We start from the raw sequence: 12,141 nt of genomic DNA, 5'->3' as shown, positions 1-12,141 counted from the left end.
GCAAGTGGTGGGGCAAGAGGGGGGCTGGGTGGTGGGGTCCCAGGGTGGGGGCTGGGACAGGGGCTTCTGGCTGATGGAGGGGGTACTGGACCTCTGCCCAGGCCCACAAGGGGGCCTGCTGATGGGTGACTGGTGGCTGCCAGGGGCCAGGTGAGGCTAGGGACAGGGCAGTGGGTGGCAGGAAGGTGACTGCTTGGGCCAGGATGGTGTCAGGCACCCAGTGGTCCTCCTCTATGGTCTGCGCTGCCCTGACCACAACTGCAGGCTCTCTATGCGTTTGTGCTTTAGGGCTGCATAGGAGCTGCACCATGAACTCCCAGTCCACCCAGTCCTGCACCTTCTTGGGCTGGTTCTGTGCCTTCTTGCACTGGTCCTGCATATCCTTGTGGGCCATGTCCTCTGCCCTGACCTGCTGGGCAACATCCTCCAGCTGCCACATCCATGTGTCCTCTGCGGCTGTCACCAGCCAGTCCAGGAGGAGGGTCCAATCCTGCATCCTCCTCCTATGGAGCTGGCACATCCCCAGGGCCCCAGCTGAGGATGGCAGCAACCCTGAAGCTGCATCCTGGCTGCCAACTGTGGCCTCTCTCCTGCATGCAGCTGCAGAGCCTGCACAGCCATGAGAAAAAAAAAAGCTGTTTGTGAGACTTTGCAACATTTGTGAGATAAGATGCTCTGTACCAGGAACCATGTACTGCCTGGCCTCAGATCAAGGGTCCAGTGTGCATGGCTGCCCAGGGACCATGGTAACTTGGCTAGACAGGCCTGGACCCAGGTGGCTGCTGGCTGAGCCCCCCCCCATCCCCACTCGCTTCAAGGGGCTGGCAGGCTGCTGGGTGCTGGCTTCAGGGAGCCTGCCTCCCCTTCCCCTTTCCCAGGCTGGGACAGGCCAGGCTTCTGGCAGAACCTGATGCTGCAGCTCCAGACTCTGCTGCCCCCACCCCCTTCTTCTCCTCCAGGTATGCCAGCTGCCTGTGCTGCTGCCAAGCCCACAGTGCCCAGGGTCAGGGGAGGGGAGGCAGGGGCGGGCACAGGGCTCCCAGACAACTGGGATGAGGAGCTGCCTGCATCCCCACCCTCCCAGCAGGGTGTGGTGGCAATAGAGTGAGGTGCTGTGCCCTGCTGCATATGTCCCAGGCACTGTGTGAGGAGCTGTTTGCATGGACCGAGGGGTGCTCATCCCACTATGACCTGCTGATGATGATCACCATGCAGCCCTGGGCAAACTTGTGCCCCTAGGATGGGACCCTGAGCTTCAACACTGTGGGACCCAAGTCCAAGCTGCCCCAGAACCTCTGCCACTGCCTGGAGGACTACCTGTGGCTGCGCTACAGATCCCTTCCCCCTGCAGCTGACGAGAACATCACTGCCAGCATCAAAATATTCCTTGGCTTGTGAAAGGCCCATGGCCACCTAGCTGCAGGGGCACAGGCTGCTCAGTAAAGTTTTTCATTGCCTTCTGCCTCCCTTCTTACTGTTGGGGCAGAACCTGGGGGCCAGGGGAGTGTGGCCAGGCCAGGCAGGGAAGGGGGGGCCAGGGCGTGGAGGCTGTCCCCACAGTGTGGGGCACGCCTACCAGCTCTGGTTGGTCCTGGCTGGCAGCGATGGCATGCTACTCCTAGTGCACTCTTTGGGCAGTGGGACGCAGTGTGTGGGTGGCCAGGAGGAGGGCTACCCTGTGGAGGTGTTGGCACTGCTGGCAGCTGGTGGTGCCATGGCTGGCTGCACCTTGTGGCTGGGGCTTAGTTTGCAGAGTTGTCAGGGCAGGCACTGGCCCGGGCGCCCTAAGCTGCTGGTGGAAGCAGAGGGTGGGGAGTTTGCTAGGATGGGCTGGTGGTATCTTCAGGGGACCTCCCCCAGCAACACATCACTGTGGGTGCCAGGCTGACATGGGCTCAGGCAAGCTGCCTGTGCTGCTGTATAGAACATTGCTGCAGCTTTGGTCCCGGGGCACAAGGATGGTGTTCAGTTGCTGCATAAAAAGCATGGATTTGTGGGCACTCCCCAACCAATGCCTGAGGTCAGTGATGGTAACCCACTGTGCCTACAAGGCCTTGACCATTATGTGCCACTACCATGCCGACAGGTCAAACCCGTGCTCCTGCATCCGGCCTGACAGCCACTCATTGATGTGGGCATTGGAGCAGTCATCCTGCATGAACTGCCACTGCATCTCCACCTCACCCCACAGCACCATGAGGTCACCAGTCTCCTTCTGCAACCAGTTGGGGCCCGGGGTGGTGGCTTCTGGCATCAGCAATGATGCCATCAGGCGTCCTGCACCAGCTGTCTGGGCCTCTGTGTGGCTGTCCCTGTACTGCCGGGCCTGGGCAGCTGCCTGCAGCACCCAGCACAGGGACACAGCATGGGGCTATGAGCCATGCAATGAAGTGATGCCCCGCAGCACCTGCAGGGTCCAGTCATACTGCTGGGGGTTGGCTGTGGGCAGCTGGCACTGGCCCCAGTGGCCAAGAGCTGGCTGCAGCTGGGCCCAGGTGCTAACAGGCCTGGCAGGAGCCTGGAGCACCCTGCTGGATGGCATAGACCTGGCAGCCATGCAGCACTGCAGTGCCAGGCAGCAGCCCCAGGGTGCAGGCTAAGAGTCCCCCCACGCTCCCTGCTGTTGTGCTCCAGGGCTCAAAATGCCTGCAAACTTTTAAAGGGCTTGTGGCTTGGGCTACCATAGAGGTGACTCAGCCCACTGCGGGGGGAGAAGAGACTTCCAGCCGCCAGGAAGCTTAGGCTGGACCCCTAGTAGCAAGGCTTACCAGGAGCAAATCTGCTCCCAGCTTGTGTCTGCACATGTGTTACTGCACACTAAGTACTCGTGAGTAAATTTGCTACTTGCATTTGCAGGTAGCAAATTTACTCTTGAGTAACGAAGTTTACTGTGCAGTAATGGAATGAACTTGTAGGTGTGCATGTTTACTGTGTGCTAAACTATGCTACTGCACAGTAAAGCATCTTGTGTGGACACACCCAAGGAGACTACTTGAATAAGAGCTTGCCAGTATGAGTAAGGACTCCACAGTCTGGTTCTTTGAGAAAACTTTCTACAGTCTTTTTAGTGTTTCAGATTAAAAAATATAGGAGCAGTTTATGCAATTCATTTTTAGTCAGAATACTTTATTGAGCTTAAGGGGAACACCTGTTCAAAAATTGAAGGCACAGTATAGTTCTTTCAGGGTGCCATTTGAATAAATATGCAGTTGGAAAAGGATCCCTGATGTTAGTAATTCTTATCTGGGATTATCAGTGATAAATTCTAAGCAAGATCTTTGAAGAGAAGGTATTAAACTATTATTATATTTTGTGCTAAGTGCAGATTTTACCAGGGGTATTCAGCAAACAATAGGTTTGAATATAGTTTTAATCAACCCCCAAAATGCTCTGTGCATTCACTGGCTATATGAAGTATCCCATAACATATCATCATGAATGCATGAAGTCTCTCTAAATTCTATAAGTGGAATTCTGTTTTCCTTTAGTCATCTAAGTAGCAGTTTTTTTAGTCATATATTAAGTTTTCACACTGATCACGTGCAGTAGGCCATGCAGTGGCCAGGCAAATATGCTGGTAAAGGTGTATGCCCTTTGTGGGCTTGTACTGACATCCATAGCCTGAAAATGTAGATGGCTAGAAATGTATGACAAGATGACTACATATATGTGTACCTGCGCAAAAGTTCTGGAAACAAAATGGAAGAGGAGGGGCTCCCCCATATTTTATCCCAAGAGCTTAGTGGTTAGGACAAGTGCCCAGGAACCTAGAGACCTAGGGTGCCTATACATGTGCTTCAATGTGTTCTAATTAGAACGTGTCAGAGCAGACTCGATTAATCTAATTAGAAAGCTCCAGCATGCCTCACTGTCATGTGCTTTCAGTGTCCCACATTTCAAAATGGTGATGGGGATGCTTTAACTAAAACTCGTTGAATAAACTTTAGTTAAAGCACTGCTGTGGCCATTTTGAAATGTGGGATGCTGAATACATGTGATACTGCGGTGTTTTAATTAGAGTATCTTTCCAGGAGCCACTCTAATTGAAATGCTCCCCCCGCACCCCGAGCATGTGTATAATAGTCACCCCTGGGTTCTAGGTCACCTTCACCAGAGGAGACTGGACCTTGTGTCTCTACTTCCTTGCAGAGTGGTTTAACTACCATGCCACAGGTCAAGGAAGCCTCTTGAAGCTTAGCCATTGTCCCTTGCATTTAATAGCCTTCAAGAAAAAAAGAGATGGAGGGCAGTACAGTGGGGAAGTTTCTGTTTTAGCTTAGAATCTAGGTTCCCCCTCTCAGGATAGTGACTATTTTACTAAGCCACATGCCCTCAAGCCTGGCTACTAGGTCTCTAGCTTCCCAGGCAAGTGCTCTAGTCACTAAGCTGTTGGGCTAAAGCACACGAGGCCCCCTTCTCTTCCATTTGGTTTCCAGGACTTGTGCCCAGGTATACATATACATAGTCATCTTATCATACGTTTTCAGACCATGGATATCAGTACATGCCCATAAAGGGCATACATATTTAGGCGCATATGTGCCTGGCCACTGTGTAGCCTAATTGCATGATCAGTGTGAATACATCATGCATGTACACATCAGTGTGTCCAACTGCTAAGAAATGGAATTGCCACCTGCATGTAAGAGCCAAAATTGCCACTTGATGCAAATTAGGGTGCAGACAGAAGTGCAGCTCCTGGATCTAACTCGTGGCACTTCACAGAACGTGACATGAGTTAGACTAATCCTCCCGACACAACAGATGTTAGCTGTTCTGCAGCCTTTTCCCCTAGCTCTGCCCACACTCTCCCAGGTCCCATGCTGATTTAGGATGGGAGGGGGAGAAGGCAGGGGAGGGAGGCCCATTCTGTAGCAGCCCAGTGCCCAAGCAGACAAATTAATGAAAGTGCTCCACTTTAGAGAATCTTCATTTGAACCATTGTACCATGAAGGTTAATTTGTTACGCAATTGGAGCACTCTGCCTCTGTGCTGTTCTGGTAGGGCAGGGCTTTAAAGTGCTTTCGAGGGGCTGAATGCATGACAATTGTAATTTGTGTCTGCACCCTTAAATGACCAATGGGAAATAGAATTCCATCCTACCTACTTGTAAGGCCACAGCAGGATGCATTCTGAAATACCGACAGTGAGCAAGGATTTCTTAAGTGAATTTGTTGAAGAGAAAAAACTTCTAAAAGGCTTGTTCAAACTTGCTTCTGTACTTCACACTGCTGTTGCCTAGGGAGAGGAGCCATTCATAGTAATTCAGGTTTTAATTTTGCTTTGCAATTTGTTATTAAAAGTTTCTAAAGTTTCTATCTAGATCCTTAAGTTTGACCTTTAAGTTATAATGTATAAATATATCATAAAAACATTTTCCTACATCTTTAAGTTCTATAAAGAGAATTTAAACAAAGCAAGCTGTAGATATAGAGAAATTGACTAGATAATGATTACTCTCTAAAACAGAAAAAGATTAACCCATCAATTTTGAGAGCAAATGCTTGCTGAGTTACACTACGGAATAGAGAACCATATGCCACTGTCAACAGAAAGGACTTGTATCTCCATCTCAGAAGAAGAATAAAACAAAAATCAAGTGGAGAGGAAACCTTTTGTGAAATCCTTTATGTTTGCATTCCCCAAAAACATGTCCAGGGATCCTGGTTTTCTCTGTTTTAAAATCAGAAATTCTCTGATGAAACCCACAAGTTCTCATTAAAATCCCCCAAATCCAAGTTTTTTCTGTGATTAAAATGAAATGTCACTGGATATATATGTATTAGTTGAACACAATGTTTTATTGACATATTTACAATTTTAAAGCAATTTGGAAGCCTACCAGTGCCTCAATCATTATAATAAATTTAATTCTAAACACCTATATATTTTGACATTTGATTTTGGTTTATCCTGGAAAATTGGAGCTCCTCCTGCCCTCTTCACTCACCAAAGTGCGGGTCCAGCTGTGGCTACCCTCCCCCACCATTGCTTTGTGGTACTGAGCAGCCCTAATATGTCAGTGCCCTACCTCTGCCTATGCTATTACCCCTCACTCCCAAGCTACAGTCCCCCCAGCCCTGCCAGTGCCTCTCACTCCTCGCCCACAGCCCCCTGGCCCTGATGGTACTCCTCATTCCCAACCCACAGCCTCCCATCCCCCCATCCCTATTGGTGACCCTTGCTCCTGACCCACAGCCCCCCATCTCTGCTGGTGCCCGTCACTCCTAACCTGCAGCCCCCCCATACTCCCCAGTTGTCCCGTATTCCCAACCCACAGCCCCCTGAACCTGCCCAGTGCCCTTCACTCTCCAACCACAGACCACCACCCACCAATCCTCCTGGTGCCCCTCAGTTGTGACCTGTAGCCCCTTTCCCCCTATCAGAGAGGGACCCCAGCTGCTAGGGCTACAGGACAAGAGCCAGGGCCTGCAGCCCCCTGCCCACTCCCAGCAACTCCCAAGCCCCATCTGCCACCCATGGAAGGTGGCAGCTGCTGTGGCCAGAGCAGAGCACACAGCCCAGCTCCCCTCCCCCCCGGGGTGGCACAGCTGGAGTGGAGCCCTTGGGGTGAGGGAGGGGAAGATGTGAGCTGCCTGCTGGGGGCTTACGGTGGAGTTGTGGCCCCCATTGCTGCCAGATGGGCAGGGAGCACCTCACCATAGCAGCATGGCCAGCATGGGGCTCCTGGCAGCAGCACCGATCTTCCCCACCCCACTCTGAACCTGCACACCGGGTCCCACCCACTGGGCCATGGAGGTCCTGAGGATAGAGCAGCAGGGCAGGGAGCCCTAAGCCCTCAGTGGGGAACCCACAGTTGCCCCTGCCCTGTGCACAAACGGGGGGGTGGGGCACATGTCCCCTATGCCCTCCTCCCTGGGAGTGCATTCAGTGCCCCCCTGCTCATTCTCCGGAGAAGCTGCCACTGGCTCTGCCCTGTTCCCCATGGTCACACATTCTCACCCAAGCCCCAGGCCCCAAGCACCACCCCAGCTAGGCAGCACCCCCAGACCTGCCCCACTCCCTCCCTCCCTCACTGTGGTGGCCTCAATCTGCCCTCCCCCACATAGACTTACTTGGAGGGAGCTGTGGGAGCTCCTCTCCATGCTGCTGGCTGCCATGTGGATGTGTGCACGTGCACATGCATGTAGCACCCCCTGTTTAATTGTCCTCCTCCCTCTCTCCCCAGCCCCAAGCAGCCCCTTGCATACTGGAACTCTGCCAGCCTGCAAGGGGAATCCCACCATTTCCTATGTTTTTCTCCTTCAAAGGAGAAATCCACATTTTTCAATGTTTTCTGAAGGCAAATGGAAAAACATGGATGCCTGGATGTGACATTACTACCCTGTGGCTAAACTGGACACTTCTACTTTCACTTTTTAATTCCTTACTTAAAATAGCATTACTAAAGCAGAAAACAGATGCAAACAAATGAGAATATATTTTTAAATATGTATTTTCCTAATGAATGAACAATCAACATATTCCTTTATAATCTTCCAGGTCCGTGTTTTCGAAGTGATGATTGAAGATGTAAGTGTCTTTGCTCTTTTCAAACACAGCTGAACTCTCGGTGGACAAGGCTTATTGTTCTGAACCCATATTAGATTTATCAGTTACAGAGGAAATATCAAATAAAAACACTATTTAACTGAGTATACCACGATGAACTAATGGTATCTGGGAAAAGCATCAACTGCTCAGACAGTTCTTTCACACAACAGTCAGACATCATGTCTTATACCTATGATACATGCTAAATGTGATTGTAGCCAACTTCTTTCAATAAGAATTAGCTTAGGCTCTTGATCAGACTTGCTTCAAGCTCTTTGTTTTTTTGCTGTTGAGAAATGAAAAGTGCTCCACCTGGGGGCAAGCAACCCCCTACACACCTACAGGCTTGGCAGCACCAAACTGACCAGCACCATGAATGAAAGGGACCTGGGGGTATGTAGCAGGGCACTGAGGTTCCTGCTACTTGTGGAGTAGTAATGAAGGAGCCCAGGTGTAGGTTGCTAGGGCAACCAAAGGGAGCCAGGGACCCACCCCTGTCAGGGGTCAGCTGACCAGAAGGGGCAGGGCCTGGTTCCTATGTAACTCCCAGGCTGAGGCCAGGCAGGCAGTTCCCTGCTGGCAGCCAAAGGGGAAGGAACTCTGCCAGAGCAAGGAAGGAGAAGAGGCCAAAAATGCACACGCAGTTGGTATGGGTGAAGGATGGAGCACCCTTGGTGGTGGCTCGAGTGATCTTGTAGCCTATTGGCAGACATTTATGTTATAGCCTTGGGGCTTGAGTTTTGTGTTACTGTTTATGACCGGTGGCTTGGGTGAGGCTATTAGGAGTTGGAGGAGGCCTCATAGGGGGTCCACGGTAGCGTGGGGACCCGGGCACCAGAGAGGGTGCAGTATTGGGGTGTGTTGACCCCGAGCGCATGAGAAGCCACTGCAAAGGGGGTGTGCCAAACCAAGTGTCAGTGAGGGCACAGCATTGCGGGGGTGAGCCGACCTGAGTGCCAGAGGAACCACTGCATTGGCGTGTGCCGACCCGAGCGCCAGGGAGGACACAGCGTTGAGGTGTGCCAACCCTGAACCCCAGACAAGAGGGCAGCGAGAAGCCCCAGACAAGGGGGCCATGAGTCTACGAGCTCCCAGAGAGGTGCAGTTGCGAGACAAGGGCTGCGGAGAGCCCGAGCACCCAGAGAGGCACGGTTGGGAGACAAGAGTTGCAGCTAAGACCGAACAACGTCTGATGCATCAGTGAGGCTTAGGGCATGGTAAAGGGATGGTTGGAGCCACGCATAGCCCATAAGGCTAGGGTGCGCAGGAACGCCCATTAGTGAAAGAGGGCTAATGTACAGGAGGAAAACCGTGTCCAGGGAGACAAAGAGGCAGCCTCCCTACTATACATATAAAATCAAAGTCGTGGCGGGCGAGAATTAAGGGTGCTTTGTAAACGAACTGGACACGGTCAGGGGCACTAGGGGAGAGCACAGTGACCCTAGGACACCCCTCCTGTTACAGGGTATTAGTAGACCACAGTACGAATATGAGCCGGCAGTGCGACACTGTAGTCAATAGGGCAAATAATACTCTGGCATGCATCAATCAATGCATCTCCACCAAAACCAAGGAAGTGATTCTTCTGCTCTACTCAGCACTGGTGAGACCACAGCTGGAGTACTGCATCCCGATCTGGGTGCCACACTTGAATAAGGACATGGACAAGCTTGAGAGAGGCCAGAAAAGAGCCACCCGTATGATCATAGACTTGCACGGCAAGCCATATGAGGAAGGTGAGGGACCTGGGATTCTTCAGCCTTAAAAAGAGAAGGCTGAGAGGGGACTTGGTAGGAGCTTACCGCTACATCAGGTGAATACATCAAGGGTTTGGTGAACAACTGTTCACCAGGGCACCCGAGGGGAAACCAGGAGTAATGGCCACAAACTCCTGGAAGACCATTTCAGACTCAACGTAAGGAAAAACTTATTCACAGTCAGCATGTCCAGACTGTGGATTAAGCTCCCTCCAGAGGTGGTGCAATCAACTACTCTGTACATCTTCAAGAGGAGCCTGGACAGTCACCTTGCTGAGGTCACTTGAGCCCAGTTGTCTTTCCTGCTTGGTGCAGGGGGCTGGACCTGATGATCTTCTCAGGTCTCTTCCAGTCTTATAACCTATGAATCTATGACTCTTTAAGTAGTGCTAAGTTGTGTAGCGCTATGGTGACATCTAGTAACTACTGAGGTTAACTACACCTGATTTCCCATATGAATACCTTGCATACCTAGATCCTATTTTCTACTAAGGATATTGTCATCAGAAGTAATAAATTCCTCACTCTAAGCAAAAGTTGCATTTTGCACTAGCTTATTGCCCCTCCATCTAATTAATTGAATCTATATTTAGTACTTAATAGTCTAAACTATAGTGAAATATCAGCTATTATTTAAATTGATCCACCTACACAATACTTAGAATATGAAACAGTGTATGTTTAAGATCACTCCTTTTAATTTGTTAGTGATATAACATCATTCTTGAAGATTGGTCGCTCAAAGCTCATTGTTTTCCAGTCTTTTATGCTTTTCTAATGGCCTTCCATATTTTTTATGTCATCTATGCTGCTATGCCAGCAGCTCATGACCCGGTAGAAAAATTGATCAGCTTCTGATAATTTGGAACATGTAATATAAGCACATATCTCAATTTCCTCTTCCAGTTACATATGGGAGCTCTCCTTTATACTTCTGGGGAAAAAGCAGCATATGATTATTCTTAAACCTTTTCTACACCATATTGAGCACCTGCTATAATCACGCATCATAGACTCCATCTAATACTTATATTTTCCCCCTCATATAGTCACAATTAGTGTTTGGATGTGTAGGAGTGCAGAAAAGATTAATTTTACACTTTTTCTATTAACTCTTATACCTCTTCTTTTAGCGTTTAAGAACAAGTCTGCATTGTCTCCAATGGCATTCTCATATTAAGTAAATATAGACTAGATGAAAGTACTGGAAGGTCAATACATAACTGGTTGGATTACTATGCTCAAAAGTAGTCATCAGTGGCCCAACATCTAATTGGGAGAAGGTATTGAGGGGTTCTTCAGGGGTCTATCTTGGATCTGGTATTTTTAACATCTTCATTGGTTGTTTGGATCGGGGGTTTTCAAACTTTTTTGGTTATGGCACGTGGCAGTGAACCCAGAAGTGCCAGTGGCAAAACTGGAAGTGCCAGCGGCTTCTCCACACTGTTGCTGCATACCCCCATTGAAAACCCCTGGATTATAGAGTTGAGTGCACACTCAGCAAATTTTCAAATGACATCAAGTTGGGTGGAATTGTAGACACACAGCATGGTACGGCTAGGATCCAGAATTACCTGGCTAAACTAAATAAATGATCTAAAATCAATCAGAAGATATTCAACAAGGACAAATGCAGAGTCTTGCATTTGGGACAGAATAATTACATGTACAAATACAGATTGGGGAATGATTGGCTAGGATGCAGTACTGCAGAGAAAGACTTGGGGTTACAGTGGACCATTAATGGAATATAAGCCAACAGCCTGCTTTTGTTGCAAAAAAATCTAACAACATGTTGGGTTGGGTTAACAGGACTATCACCTACGAATCAAGGAAATGGAATCTTTTACTCTGTTTGGCACTAGTGAGGCCTTATCTGGAGTACCGTGTCCAGTTTTTAGCCACACACTTCATGAGAGATGTGGACAAAATAGAAAGAGCTCACAGAGAGTGACAAAAATGATTAGAGGCTTGGAAAGTATAATTCATAGGGAAAGGCTGAAAGAACTAGGACTACTGAGTCTGTAGGGCTAGGGACAGACATTCAAAAAGCCTGAGCCTGAATTGATTCAATCTTTGCAGGTTAGTCTAACCTGGCTAGGCTAAATCAGTTTGTAACTGCACAGACATTCCAGACGTGCAGGCACATGCCTGCGGTGGCTCAGGCTAGAAGCTGGGGAGCACTAGAGCAGTCCTCCCTTCCCTTCCACAGAACAGAGCTGGGGGGGGCAGGGAAGGCGGGGCATGGCCAAGCCTGGGCAGGATGCTCTGATTAACCCAGCAGGGAACTGATAACAGTGTTTATACCCCCATTAAGAAAACAACAGAGGGGCATTACCAGCTACCTGTTGATTATGCCTTTCTCCCAGCTGTCACCACACAGTTTTGTGCCAGCATGTGGTCTGCTAGCTAATACACAGATACCTCTCAGTGAGGCAGGGAGGAGGGGGGAATTCCTGCTTAACAGGGAGTGGTGAGGGGGAGATGGGAAGCAGCCTGTAATCTCTGCTGAGCTCCAGCCACAGAGCAGAGAGGAGGGGCCAGCTCTGCTGTGGAACAGAGAGCTCCACCCAGCCCAGAGAGCATGCTAGGATGCTAGATTTGGAGATTTAGCTGCCGAATTGGGCTAAATCTCCTCCGAATCAAACCAGCGACTGAAGCTTCGCACAGCCCTACTGACTAGGAGGGTGGCTAAGCATTGGAACCGGCTACCTAGAAAACTTGTGAAATCTCTGTCCTGGGAAGTTTTCAAGAGCAGGTTAGACAGACACTTGGCTAGGGTGGTTTAGTCAGAGATGATCTTGTCCTGAGCAGGGGACTGGACTAGATG

This window comes from Gavialis gangeticus, unplaced genomic scaffold (genome assembly GCF_001723915.1).
Source record: "Gavialis gangeticus isolate Ggan-Ray unplaced genomic scaffold, GavGan_comp1, whole genome shotgun sequence".
NCBI classification, from domain to species: Eukaryota; Metazoa; Chordata; order Crocodylia; family Gavialidae; genus Gavialis; species Gavialis gangeticus.
This window is presented reverse-complemented; position numbering follows the sequence as displayed.